Source organism: Nomia melanderi, chromosome 9 (assembly GCF_051020985.1).
Source record: "Nomia melanderi isolate GNS246 chromosome 9, iyNomMela1, whole genome shotgun sequence".
NCBI classification, from domain to species: domain Eukaryota; kingdom Metazoa; phylum Arthropoda; class Insecta; order Hymenoptera; family Halictidae; genus Nomia; species Nomia melanderi.
The window spans coordinates 4,643,203-4,656,690 of record NC_135007.1 but is presented as its reverse complement, the minus strand read 5'-3'; the positions used below and the strand labels follow the sequence as shown (position 1 = coordinate 4,656,690).

The following is a 13,488-nucleotide window of genomic DNA, read 5'->3' as shown; positions in this document are numbered from 1 at the left end:
CAAAATAATCACGATGGAAGTGAATGTTTCAAAATGATAACACAGCTGTACATATACAATGAACTTAATTAAGGATGGCGTAAAGCATAAGAAATAATCTATTTAAATTGACCGGTACTACTTGATTAGAACATAAAGAAAAACTTTTTTCTTTAGGAATATCTTGTGAATACCATTGAGACAGGATTAAAAACTGTTTTCTTGTGTAGATATATTGTGTAAATTCTTATTAAAGCGTATGTGTTGTACATACATAAAAATAGAATTTATTAAGTTGAAGTTCGGCAGACTGCACCATAGAAATAGTATCACTGCACTTACCTATCGCAAATTGTAGGATAAATAGTCAAGATTCAAGTTTATTATATACTGTTATAACTATAAGCGTTACATGACATGATTATAAATAATCTTTAAATTTTCGTTATAAAAATAATTCTCAATAATTTTTAAATTGATGACAGTTCGGAAAAATGAGATACGAGTAATAACGAGGCAGTACCTTTAGAAGAAGAGTAAACTAATATACGTGCACATCGAAAAGAACATCCTTATAAGAGATGATGTTAGATGAAATGAACAGAGAAATTATGAATTTAGAAGTACGATAATTGAGTAAAAACAATTTAAACAAATTATCATGCTAATTTATTGTGATATTATTTACAGTGTCAAGATATACCAGAAGCAAGAAGATTAAACGTCATGCAGCAAAAATGATACATTTCTACTATAGAGTAGATCAAATTTCATCAATATGAACAATGAAAGGGAAGTACATACATACATATATTGTATGTTCGAATGCATTTGAACAGGGCAGAGACTCATGGTTAGGCATCGGCCAATTATTTAGGGCCAGACGCGTGTGTACATTGAAACGAAAGCTACGATGCAAGCCTCGTATCAGCAGCAACGTTGATTCGTAAATTAGTACGAATTCGTTCTCGTTAATCTCATAAGATAGGTTCAATCGAACCTGGAAGTTGCATCAATCGACTGTGTTACAACGCTCGCCCAGCCACGATCGCCATGCCACTGAACACTCTCTCACAGGGACCTAATGCGCAGTTGTAGGCGAGCTTCGACGTTCACCGAGGTGGCGAAAGGATTTATCGCGACGCGCGATATGTATTATTTTGAAAAGTCATGTATCACGAGCTCAAACCTGCGAGTTGGGTTACAGAAGACTGAAAATTATTTAGCGTTTAGCAGGCACGCTTTGATTGCCGGCAAAACGACTACCTGAATTTTCGTTGATGAATGTGCACATTGATTCATATATGGGGAGAGAGAATCGTCGGTGACATTAATTTATTAGAGGAGATATGTACTTTAGTAGCTGGGCATATGGGTGAATAAATGTATATATTTCTCAAATACATAGCCATTAAAGTAATAATTCTATCTGAAAGGATTTTAGGATCGCTTTAAGGCTATAGTCTTAATCTCAGTCATTGATGAGTAGGGTAATCCTCGCTTAATAGATGTAGACCCGGTCCATGTTGCGTCTGGTATACAGGGAAGTTAACATTCTAAGAATTGCCGCTTATCTGTTGTTGTCTTTCCCAAATTTGAAATGGGAATGAGAGTGAAATAGAATGATCTTACTATCGTTGTCCTCCTCTATTAATCCAACAATTTTTGGCACCTATTGTTAATGATCAGAACTTCTTTATTTCGGTATATATATTATGTAAAAAATGTTGATATTAGAGGATCGTGTGAATAAGAACGAAAGGATCTCCGACGCACACAATTTTCTTGTGTACAAGTACTAAACGAGAAGCGTCAGACTATGATCGTTTAAACTCGGACTTATATGCCAGCGAAAGCATAGTCGGACCATTTCCATTCAACGAGTACCGGGCAATTAGAGCCAATAGATGGCGACCCTCTCTCCCAAAGGTCTCGTCTCGAGGTGTTGAATTTCTTGGTATCTCACGAGACTTGAACCTCCTTTACTTACATCCACGCGGAATTCTACTGATTCTTTTAAGCGCAGCAATTACTGTGGTAGTATATGTACTTCCAGAATATTTCCTCATTTTTACATTGTTGTTATTAAAGAGAGCTAAAATCTTCATGAATGAATAAACATTAGATCAATTAATAACTGTTCTAGTGACTTTTTCATGTATTAGATGTCTGCAGTATAACTCAATAAAATTGCTTCAATTATGAAAAACTAATTTAAATATAAAGGAAGCCATGTTTATTGTATAAACTTCGAGGCGATCAAAACCACAAGGAAGACACGTCAACAATCGTGAATCACATTTTCTTCAAACTCAGGTATCCGAGTATTAAACAATAGAAACATAATTCTAAAATTAACCAACAGATCACAAAACAATCTACAAACGTAAAGAAAAATATTCTCTTTCCGGTAAGCCTTGTTCCTTTTCCTAGAATCTATGATTTTTCTTATTCCCCTACTCCAGGAACAAGGAAAACGTTGAAGCTTCATCGATGACGCGTCAAGTGTTTCGATCGAGGATGCGAGATCGTTGCTCTCTCCGCGGTGATACAGTCATTCGTCTCGACGGTAGAAGTAGTGGGAGTTCGTGGTACTGGATACGGCACTGCGATCTCCGGCGTGGCGGGTCCAGCAATGACGCGGAGATCACCGAGCGCGTCCGAGCCGGTCCGAGGTTTGTCGAGTGGGAGTCTCGCGGCTGCGGTGGTGGGGACGGTGCGTCTTCTCCGGAGGGGAATTCCCCGATACCGGTGCGGTGTGATGACCACACCGTGTCCCTTTTTGTTGCCGCCCATTAGGCGCCACCGCGGCGTGATTCGCAACCGTGTTTCTTTATCTTCAGCGTAGCCGAGTCTCGACTAGACTACGAACGACTGACTGCACGCGTTCTTGCCTATATTTCCACCCTGGTTTTTTCCGTCTCCTTCCCCCTTCACCTTTCTATCTTTTTTCCTCTTTCGATTTTTCTCTCTCTATCTCTCTTTCTCTCTCTACCTCTTTCTCTATCTTTCTATTTCTCTCTCTTCCTCCGGTGTTCCCTCACAGATCGGACAATAGGAGAGTGAATCATCGGGCGTAGGTACGAGAAGTCTACGGGTTCCGTCGTACGCGACGAGATAATCGAAGAGGTTCCGTCGATTTTGACCACGCATTCGATCACGTTCGTCTTTTGACTCGTGGACATGCGGCGGGAGAGGGTAGAATGTCGGCAGATGAAATCTGGACGTGAAAGAGACGCGAGTCTTTGGGGGATGTTTATCAGCGCCTTCTGTATTGATCTGATTTTTTCGGAATACTGTAGTATTCGGAGATGACCAAGTTGATCCGATGACGTTTTCTTCAACGCGAAGTTTGGTTGAATCTTCGTTGTCAGTTTGACTAAAGTTTAATATGGAAGTGTTTTGTTTGTTTAATTATAATATGCGAAGTAGTTGATATTTACACATATCTGACGATGTCTTCTTTATTTTTAGCAATTGCCTTTATTGCTGTTCAGTAAACTTGATTACCCAAGTGTATCAATAACTTATTCAGACATGAGTTTTGTACAAAATTATGTTTGCTTACCTAACAACAAAGGTCTACTTAATAGATCACCAATAATCATATTTATTTTGAATGAAATCATGGCAGTATGTTACTTTTCTGATTTGAATATGCTCAAAGCAAATACCTTATACATAGTTGTCTGTCATAGTTTTAATGTTGTCAGATATTGAAGTAGCAGCTAAAACAGTGCTCATACGATTTGAAAATTGTACCTCAATGTCGTATGAATTTAAATTAGAAGTGTAAAAAGATTTTAGTAACAGTTTTACAGTTTTACAGTAGACGGTTCGTCGTTTCTACAGGTTTTCTAATACACTCCAGTAAAGGAGTATTTATCTGACCTGGAAGGGAATTTATTTGACTTATCGGGTTCTAAAGACTGGTGTCTCGAGTCGAAGAACAACGTAATCGCGTCCGAACTGCCTTTATCTGCGACTATATATTAATCAACGGAGATACGTATAATAAATGTCTGGTATGGTCTAGACGTTTTTCATTGCTAGCCGCGGTCTAATTCGACGTAATTTTTTTTCTTCACTTTTTTACACCACTGTTAAGTCACTTCCCCATGAAAAACGATTTTTATTTGGGTGATAAGGAACGAGAAGTTGCCAGACGCGAAATAACTCGGTGATAGTCAATTCTTTTGTCGATTATTGTTCCAGCATGCAATTGTCTTTCGCACATGGCTGCTGCGTTTAGTTGTTGTTTTCATTGGTATATTCTATATTTCGACGAGTATTTCGCTAATTACTGTATTTTCTATAATTTATATAAATCATAGGAAGAATGTATATGTACATACAAATTTTCCCGTCTTTTATAATTTATTATACACCTGATTATTTTCATCAAGCTAATAAAACGTTATTTTGATTAATAAATTTTTATGAAATCTAATAACTATCCAAATGTAAATTGAAAAGATTTCTAAATTATTTTTGAAAAAGAAACAATTATAGCAAACTTGTATAAACGCACAAAAATGAAGGACTTTCTGTATAAGATAAGAAGAAGTTCGAAATGACATTAAACAAGAAATATTGTCATGAGCAATTCTAATTTGAGTATTTCAAAACATAACGAACATATTAACCAAAAGGTGATATAACCAGGTTTATACACTCTCTATAATATAGAAAATTAATGTTACTGAACAGGTAACAGGTGCACAGTACTAAATTTTATGAGAAAATTCGATCGTATTTCTTATTTATTGTTTTAAGTATACGCCGTTGAGTGAGCGGAACTGTACTTTGAGTCTAAATACATTTTATAATAGTCTTTAATACTACTTGCCTATCAGTAATAATAATAAATGATACAAGTCTGGTTTATCATCTCCATAAAACTTGTAATCGATGTTAAAATGTAGTAATAATTTAGATACACTCATCGAAATTAATTGATCATTACACATCTTCAGTTTTTACGCTATTGTTAAAATAAACTTAAAACGACAGATTTAGATTATTAGTTTCCAGAGCATTAGCTTTTCATATTATTCATTTGAAATTCTTTCACAGTGGTACTTATACGGTAATGAATATTACAATAATAAATTAGAATTCTACCAAATTTTGACCATATTTTATGTTCATAACATTTATAGAACCAATTTTCGAAATCTCTGTTTATTCATCATTTTTCCGTGTTAACGTAACCTTTTGCTGTATTTTATTGTGTTCCCTTTTCCTTTTACGTTATTTTTTTCGTTAGAATATTTTGTTAGATATTCACGATGAGAGGGTGACTTATCGACCACACGGTTTATCGTATCGTTTCTCCCGGAAAGCCCACGTTTTTTCCCCAGACCCGCTCAAGTTTCACCGTATCTTACAACCTTTAGCCCGGCTACCTATACAAAGCGAACGAAAACGCCAGCATTCGACAATTTGTCAGGACGAATGGGAACCACCGCGTTGGTTGCATATACGTGTACCCCCGAATGTTTGTGTATAGGATGATTCATACAACTGTTTACCGAACTTGTATTTTCAATCTTGGTTCGGTAAAGAAGATTTCGATCTACGAAATACGCCACCTAGGAAGCAGATAGACGATAATTAAAGTATGTTTTTGCACTGATTCATCGATCATTCCCATTTCTACGTGAAAGTTATGTACGTTCAAATACCGAGGAGTCTATCTGTCGTCACAATTTTAAGGATGCCTGGTTGATACTTACGAACCGGAACAGTAAATGGTTAACAGTTTTCTTTGTAAGCGGATTTTAATGAGATTTTTAATTGTAAGTAGATTTTAATCATAAATAATTTGATTATTAAACAGTTATTTATAGTAAGTGCTATTAAATAGAGTCCAATAAAATTAATATTCTAAGAAAAATAATTTACATTCTCATTTTGTTGATAAAAGAGTTTACTAAAATTATTACGTAATTTCGAAAATCACGAATTTGTATAAAACATTAGCACGAGTTTTCAAATGGAGAACCGAATCAAATTTTTATTTTACGTCATTCCTTTAATTATTCAAGATCTTGATTTTCTATAATTACTAAAGTCAAACTTACAATAACTATTTTATCGAACATCAATAAATTATCCTTATGTTACATTAAGTAACATAATCCTGTCGTATGAAATTATTGTTATAGGAGAGCAACGACCCAATCAAGAAAATGGAGCCATGAAGCAACCATTGTATTGTAATATAAATAAGTTTCCGCGTATTCAACATTTCGTTTGCATTGTTACTTTCAAGAAACAGCGACGTAGCAGTGCCAGATTTAAATATGTAAGAGGTATCTTGTTCATCACAAGCATGCGTATTTGCAACGAATCGTAATCGAATACTTCGTAAACCTCTAGAAATACTACAGAAAAGTATTGTAAAGCTTTATAATACTATAGAGAAAACATTGATACCTAATAAAATAACTGAATAATTGATAATCCGACTGCGAAGAGTCTCGAATTACCAAATCACCGATCGAGATCGCCAGACGATCTCAGAAGCAGCCGTTGATCGCTCGATTCGTCGAAACGGTTTCCCCTCGAGAGCTGTAATCGACGAAGATGAAAATCTCTTGTTACGTGGATCACCCTGTATATAGGTATAGGGACACAGAGAAACTCGGCCGGATCTGTAAAACTGAAGGCTCGTGGACAAAAACCTGACCTCTCGAACAACTGTGCGCCATGTGTGCGCCACTTGCGCGCTCTCTTCTCCCCATTCTCTTTCTTTCCAACGGCCTTCTCTCTCCCTGGCGATCCACACGTTGCTCTCTGTGCGCGTGTTCGGAGCTAGCAGCCATTTCTCTCCCTCACAAACTTCCCGATCGCGATTAATCAGGTAAAAGCGAGTCCGTCTCCGGAATGGAATCCGAACGTCGCGTCGCGGCGGACACGTCCCTCCCCTCCACATGTAAGTACTCGCGAGAGCTTCCTCTTCTCCTACGCTCGAATTAACGGGCCGCTAGAAACGAAAATAAGAAGACGAGGAAGAGGTTACGCGGGGAAGAACACGATCGCCGCTTTGTACCTTTCCTCTCCTTCTTCCCCTTTTCTAAGCTCCCTTTGCTCGCCCACACGTTCCACTGAAACGCCCCTGAGCCCTCCTCTGCTTTTCTTATTAAACAGGTCCTCCCTAGCTTGGTTTGTATCGGCTCTTCGTAGCGTAACACTAACCGTACCGAGACTTTTCTTACCGTAACCAGTCAAGTAACTGGTTACAAAATAAAAATAAGCAAGTTAGATGATCAATTCTTTTTAGTGGGAACAGAAACCAAAGAAAAGACAAACATTGGAAAATTCATTAATCGGACAATATTGGAATCGATACAAAACTTAATGCGTGAAAAAGAACGCAGTATTCTAAATTCGGTCATTTGATCGGTTCTCGGTGTGATTAGTATCAAATACTGTAGGCTCTTGTTTAGTTTACTAATGTTCTTAGTACACCAGTTCCTCTGTTTATTCGGTACTTTTTTGCGATTTTAAGGAATTTTTGTCACCGCCAAAATTAGTTTTCTAGAACATACCCGGTCTGATCTTTTGTCTGAAATTTAAAATAAGTCATTTGATATGAGGATTCGCAGTTGTTTGTCAGAAGAACACATGTAGATGCAACACTTCTTTTTTATGAATTAGTAATAGAAAAACTTCTTCTGAATTCAAATTCAAAACAATAACTAACCACAAAGCAAATTCTGGTGCTTTCATTTGTATTTTTATTTTTTAGTTTTAGAGAATTTGGCTAAAAATACAAGTTCAGTGAAAGTAATCGGTTCCGAAGAAATGCTAGAGCGCTGACTGTGAATGCGTTTGTGTATTTCACTTGTTTAAAGAATTTTGCTCATCATTCCTGTTATCGTGTGTGTATAATTTATAATTTCCTCGATGAATATTGTAGAAAAGAAACAACACATTGTTCCTAATTGTTCTTGTGGTAATGAGTGGAGAATCGAGAAAAGGAAGATGAAATCGTATGTAATCCTACCGTAGTAAAAGCAACACAACGAAGCTGGTTGGGCGTGTACCGTGGTCGAGCAGTTAATGTGTCGCTTTTTATGAGCTGGCAGGTTCTACAGAGTAACCTGGACACGCGGCCCTGTTGCAACAAAAAGGCAACTTTATGAAAGCCGATCTAATTGCTGTTCGCCGGCTTCGAATTGCAGGCTTTAAAATACGGTTTGTTCCTCCGGGCGCTTTATTGAATAGAATATACCTAGATGGGTATTCTAATAAAACTAGAAGAAAGGGTTGTACATTATTTATATTGATCCGGTATCATTAAAGATAGAATATCTTTTTAATCATCTTCTATGATGACAATAAGGTTACAGCTTATTAGACGATTTAAACTAAAAATGCTTTTAAATAATGAATATAGTAAACTGCAATTTTATTAATATACGAATGAGTTTCTAATGATAAAAATAAATATTAATTTGTAGTTAAAATTTGGTTATTTATTGAAAATATATTTCTCAAGAAATATTTATTGAGAACGATAATCTGCAGTAATGCGATGGTTAACATAATCTTTCGTCATTACATTAAGCTTCTAAAAGTAGGAAATAACATTAATTTACCTTACAAGATTAATGCAATCTAATAATAACAATTCAGTACTTCAATAACCACAATTTACTTCATTCCTTTGTACTTCATTCATCACATTACGTTTTTATTCATATTTTCTACACTCATACTGTAGGCACAGTGTTTTGCTTAAATAAATAAGTTATTTTTTCATTTATCGTTAAATTCTAGTCTGTTACTAAAATAACAATAGATCGTTTAATGACTTCTTACTTTCAGAATTAAGTTGTTTTAATCAAATCGTTTCTATAGATCTAACTCAAATCATTTCAGTCTACACAAATAAACAAATTAGTTCTTCCGTACGCACTTCTGAGGAATGAAAAACGTTAGCTTAAGAAAGTAGAAAGCTTAGGAAGAAATTGCCTGGAAAAACGAGCTAATTTCCTATTGGCCATCGCATCACATTTAACTAAAGACGGTGATCACGTTTACCCTAGATGTTCGCTAATAATGGGCTGATGATAGCTCAGCAACATTTGTCGAGAAGCGCATTCGGCTGTTGCAATCGGTAACTTTAATGTGGACTAGCTAGCCGTTATCGTCGTGATACGAACGGGGCATTTTTTATGCATGCCGCGGATAAGTCATGGCTAGTATGCCCGGACACGAACGAAGTTAAGCATCGGCGTATAATGTATCACGGGGCCAACGGACAAATATTTGTTACGTTCAGATTTCTGTTTGCCATGAGAGTGCCGTCGCAAAATAAGATAGCCACGGGGCCGGCTACCGTTCCATCCTGTCGTGCGTATTTCGGCCGGCCAATCAGGGACGCGTGCACCGGAAACAGAATGAGTGTTTACTTTTCAGCAAAGATCCTGTCGAATGAAGCGATTATATCGGTACTGCAAACTGCTTAAAAACTAGGTAAATCATCGATAAGTCAAATAAAGATTCGATGGCAAATTTTTGGTGGAGATTCGGAATTAATTTACGACGAGACGCTTTCGTTATAAAATCGAAATAAATAATAAAATAGGTAATTCAGTTTATTAACACTGGAATTACTATAATATCATTAATATGTAATACTTATAAAAATTCTAGCAGTAGATTTGTTTCGGTTTCTTCGTGTATTCATTGTAGTATTCAAGTGAAACTATTCATTTTTAATTTTCGCAATAATTGCGAAACAAAAAAATGAGATCAGTCATTTTGACTGCTTCAGAAGTTCTACGGTTAAAACATAAAAGAATTAATCTAAGAAAAATATATTATACGTTCTAAATGGTAACCCATTATTTCAACGGGTGCAGTACTTCTACTGTTAAGTACTCTATGAATGCATGAAATGGTGTAATTGAATATAAATGAAGCGTTGATCAATCGATTTGTGCTTTTTAAATATTGACGATTATGCTTTGGAATCAATTGTATTAAGGTTGAAATCACGCTACCGTGAAAAACTTGTAAAATGAGAAAGGAATTTGACCGGAAGTATCTCTGCATGTGAACGCCAAAGGCAAACGTGTAACTTGTTTTACATTCCATTCATTCGTCCACTCTGTGATTGCTCCCGAGAGATTCGATAAACTCATCACGACGCTGCGAGATATCGGTTTCGCACGATTTTTTGCCGCTGGGGGCAGCGGCGTCAGGCTTCGATCAGCAAAATGGTTTCTTCGTTCTGTTTGAATGTAATTTAATCACACCCGAAGCGAATGGAGATCGCATAATTGCACTCAATCGGTACGGTGGATGCTGAAGTTTCAAACTATATAGGACGAGCGAGGTAAATTGTACTTTCACCGGTTGCAGATGTTATTTGTTACATTTTTCAATTTGTGTGTGCAATTTTTGAAGATAATAGTAGGAATAGTAAGTTTTCAATGCAAGTTTTTATCAAAACGAAACAGACGATACGGAGAGGTAAAATACGAGGAATGGAGTATGAAATGGGGTATGTGTATCACTCTTATTATCCTTCATCAATCAAATATGATATCATTGCTGATTTCAGGAATGATTCTCTAGGTACGCGATAATTTAAAATTACTCCAAAACATTCTCTGCAACTCTATATGTAAAAAATGAGGTAAAAAATAATTTCTAACTGTACCTTTTTGCAATAACAATCTAAATTTCCTACTTCTATCTTTTACTTTTTGGATGAACACTTTTATTTGTACCTAATTCTTTTAATGACTCTTAATGACTAATTCTTTTAATGGCTTTTAATGACTATGACTCACGTTATTGAATTTTGCTGTATCTCTATGCAAACAAATGTTATAGAAGAAACTATACTGCACATTCGATTAAATTTATTTATGAAAGTGAAACTATTTTGTTCCGATACAGCAGAATTACAAGAAATAACTTACAGAATTCAGTTTCGCTTAACTCTAGCAAACAGGGCTTGCTATTTTCACAGAAAGAATTAATCTGATTAGTGTATGTGCAATAAATACACAACAACGGTATCAATCTTCATAAGGAATAATCGCAGCATACCTTGAAATTAATTCTACTAAACGAACCAGTTGAAAAGCGCAGTTCGAAATGGGTAACTCGGTGTAAAAGAAAATTACTCGCTCCTTTAGTAGCCATCGTTCGGAAGGTAATGGTCGAAGGGAACGGCAGAGGAACATGGAACGAGATCGTATTCTACGGGGAAGGTGGAACCGAACGAAAACGTGGGACAGCGGCGTTCTCTCTCGAGACAAAAAGTACAAAAGTGTACGCGAGCTTAGTTTACCTATGGCTCGGTGTGGCAATAACGACGATGGTCGCCATATGGGCGACAGCCCGAGGGCCCAGAGAACCCGTGCACCTTCCTCTCCTCCATTTTCCGTCTCTCTTTCTCTTTCTCTTCTCTTCCGGCACCCTTATGCGGGCCAGATTTTATGGCCTAGGTACACGCGTATACGTGCAAAGGGCTGGGCTCGCGCATGATTCCCCTCCAGGAGAACGATTCTGCAAAAACGTGGCGACGCGAGATCGCACGCGTGTGACTCATCGATAAATTCGAGTGTGTATGTATTTACGTCGCCGAGTACACCCAGTTCCCACGAGGACATCTCCCACCTATGAACCTAGACTGGTGCGTCCTCCTCCGCATTAGCATCGGATTGACGTCTGGCTTTGCTAATGATCGACTCAGGAATTCACACCGTTCCGCACGACGCGACGTCTATGGCCGTTTTAGGACTATTTCATTGATTCTTGCAGGTTAGGGGATGTAATTGTTTGAAAATTTGTATCTTAACATCGACAGTGGTTACGTGTACGGTGGTCACTGTTGACCGGGGCTTCCAAATTGCTTGAAGACAATTACAATGAGAAAATTGATATCGAATGAAAATCTTTGGTAACATAAATAGATAGGTAATAGTGTAATACGAGTACTATGATACCAAGTCATTACTAATTATTTCTAATGTCATTTGCCTTTGTTACGAAGGAATAATTATTAATTATTAATTTTACAGTTGCTTCTTTTAGAAAAGAAATAGGGTTAATCTTCTGTGGACAAGAATTTTGAAAATGTAGAAACCTTTCCGACAGAAATTTGAATTGTTCATTGAATACTTAAATAGTGGAAAAGTGGAAAACTAATGGTGCTTAAATTAAAAAACGTGATGATTTTATTCCGTGAAAAGCCACATACTATTTCTATTGGTTACCCATTCATCGAATAAAATTGTAAGTATATAGGCTCTGTCCTGTACGTTGAAGAGTTACCGGTATTTTCGTAACAATGCATCGTTTTTTTGTATTGCATTTGCATCGACGTTCCATCGAGTAGAGAGTACATCAAAAATATCCAGGTCATATATTGGAAGCTTCGACATAGACACGCGGAGAACGTGTTTTGCTCCAGCTAATTCTGTTTTATCGGTGCTGCGACGCTTTAACGTTGATGCTTCGAAATTTAACGTATCACCGAGAAACAAATTTCCTCATGTATATAATAAATGCACGCGAACGAGCGTCAGACCGTCTAGCTTGTGATATTCAATTTGCAAGAGTACAAGGATGTTGCGCCATTTTGTCGGGAGATTATCACCACGTATAGCGCGTCTCGAATTTTCCTTCATGCGCACTGAATTCGAGAAGATCCTAACATTTTTGCATTACATTTTTGCAAATATGAATGATACGATTGTTATTTACACTATGTTTTCGTCGAAATAGTTTTACTGTGCGGCTACACTCTTTCATGCAATGTAAACCATATAAAAATGCATGTTAAAATTCGGGTGAATGGGTTGAATCAAGCCTAATCGCGCGACAGAAGAAAAATAATTTGTGTTACAAAATCACGTAAAAGAAATCTTTTGAAAAACAGAATTTGGTGTAGATACATATGGACTTACATGTACTTAACATATTTTGCCCATAATGTATACAAAATGAATGCCAGTGGAACAGGTTAATTAATTGTTTGTATGTTATTGAGAATTCGAATGTGCGATGAATAAATGAACACCCGATGTCTACTAACTAACTACGATAATAATTTTCAGCACAGCATGTTCGTAGCTACTTTCATCTCACAGTAACACCATAATTTTATGAACGGAAATCAACGTTATCTCTCTGAGAACTAGGAAATAACTTAAAAAAGAACAGTTGAATTATAAAAGTTAGGTATCGAAAATATTACTAAGAAGTGTGTACATAGGCGTCAACACAAGTGCAAATATACCTGTATGCTTAATAAAACTATTGCAAACAACACGGTTTAAATATTTTAAGAATTTGTAGTTTTCATCACTTCCATAAATATAACGATAGAAAATACGGATATCAAGTTTCCCGTCATTTTGCAATATACATTCGAAATATTAACCACACACTTGTTATAAGTTTCCTTATTTGAAATTGAAATGTTTAGCAATCTATTTTTTAAGACCCTCCATTTGTTCTATTTTTATAACTGAA

The 13,488-nt window shown here is 36.5% G+C and overlaps 2 long non-coding RNA genes across 3 annotated transcripts; one reads left to right on the top strand and one right to left on the bottom strand.

The window, feature by feature from the left end:
• Positions 1-7,538: 7,538 nt before the first annotated feature.
• On the bottom strand, positions 7,539-11,324 carry LOC143174860 (uncharacterized). Its single transcript, XR_012999320.1, has 3 exons — positions 11,300-11,324; positions 7,994-8,104; positions 7,539-7,552 (listed from the first exon to the last, which is right to left on the bottom strand). It is a non-coding gene; the product is annotated as an uncharacterized LOC143174860 (long non-coding RNA).
• LOC116431273 (uncharacterized) lies at positions 9,212-13,288 on the top strand. Of its 2 annotated transcripts, XR_012999319.1 has the most exons (4): positions 9,212-10,501; positions 10,562-11,928; positions 12,033-12,246; positions 12,350-13,288. It is a non-coding gene; the product is annotated as an uncharacterized LOC116431273 (long non-coding RNA). The 2 variants fall into 2 exon arrangements; XR_012999318.1 differs by having other exon boundaries at positions 9,212-11,928.
• The last annotated feature ends 200 nt before the right edge of the window (positions 13,289-13,488 follow it).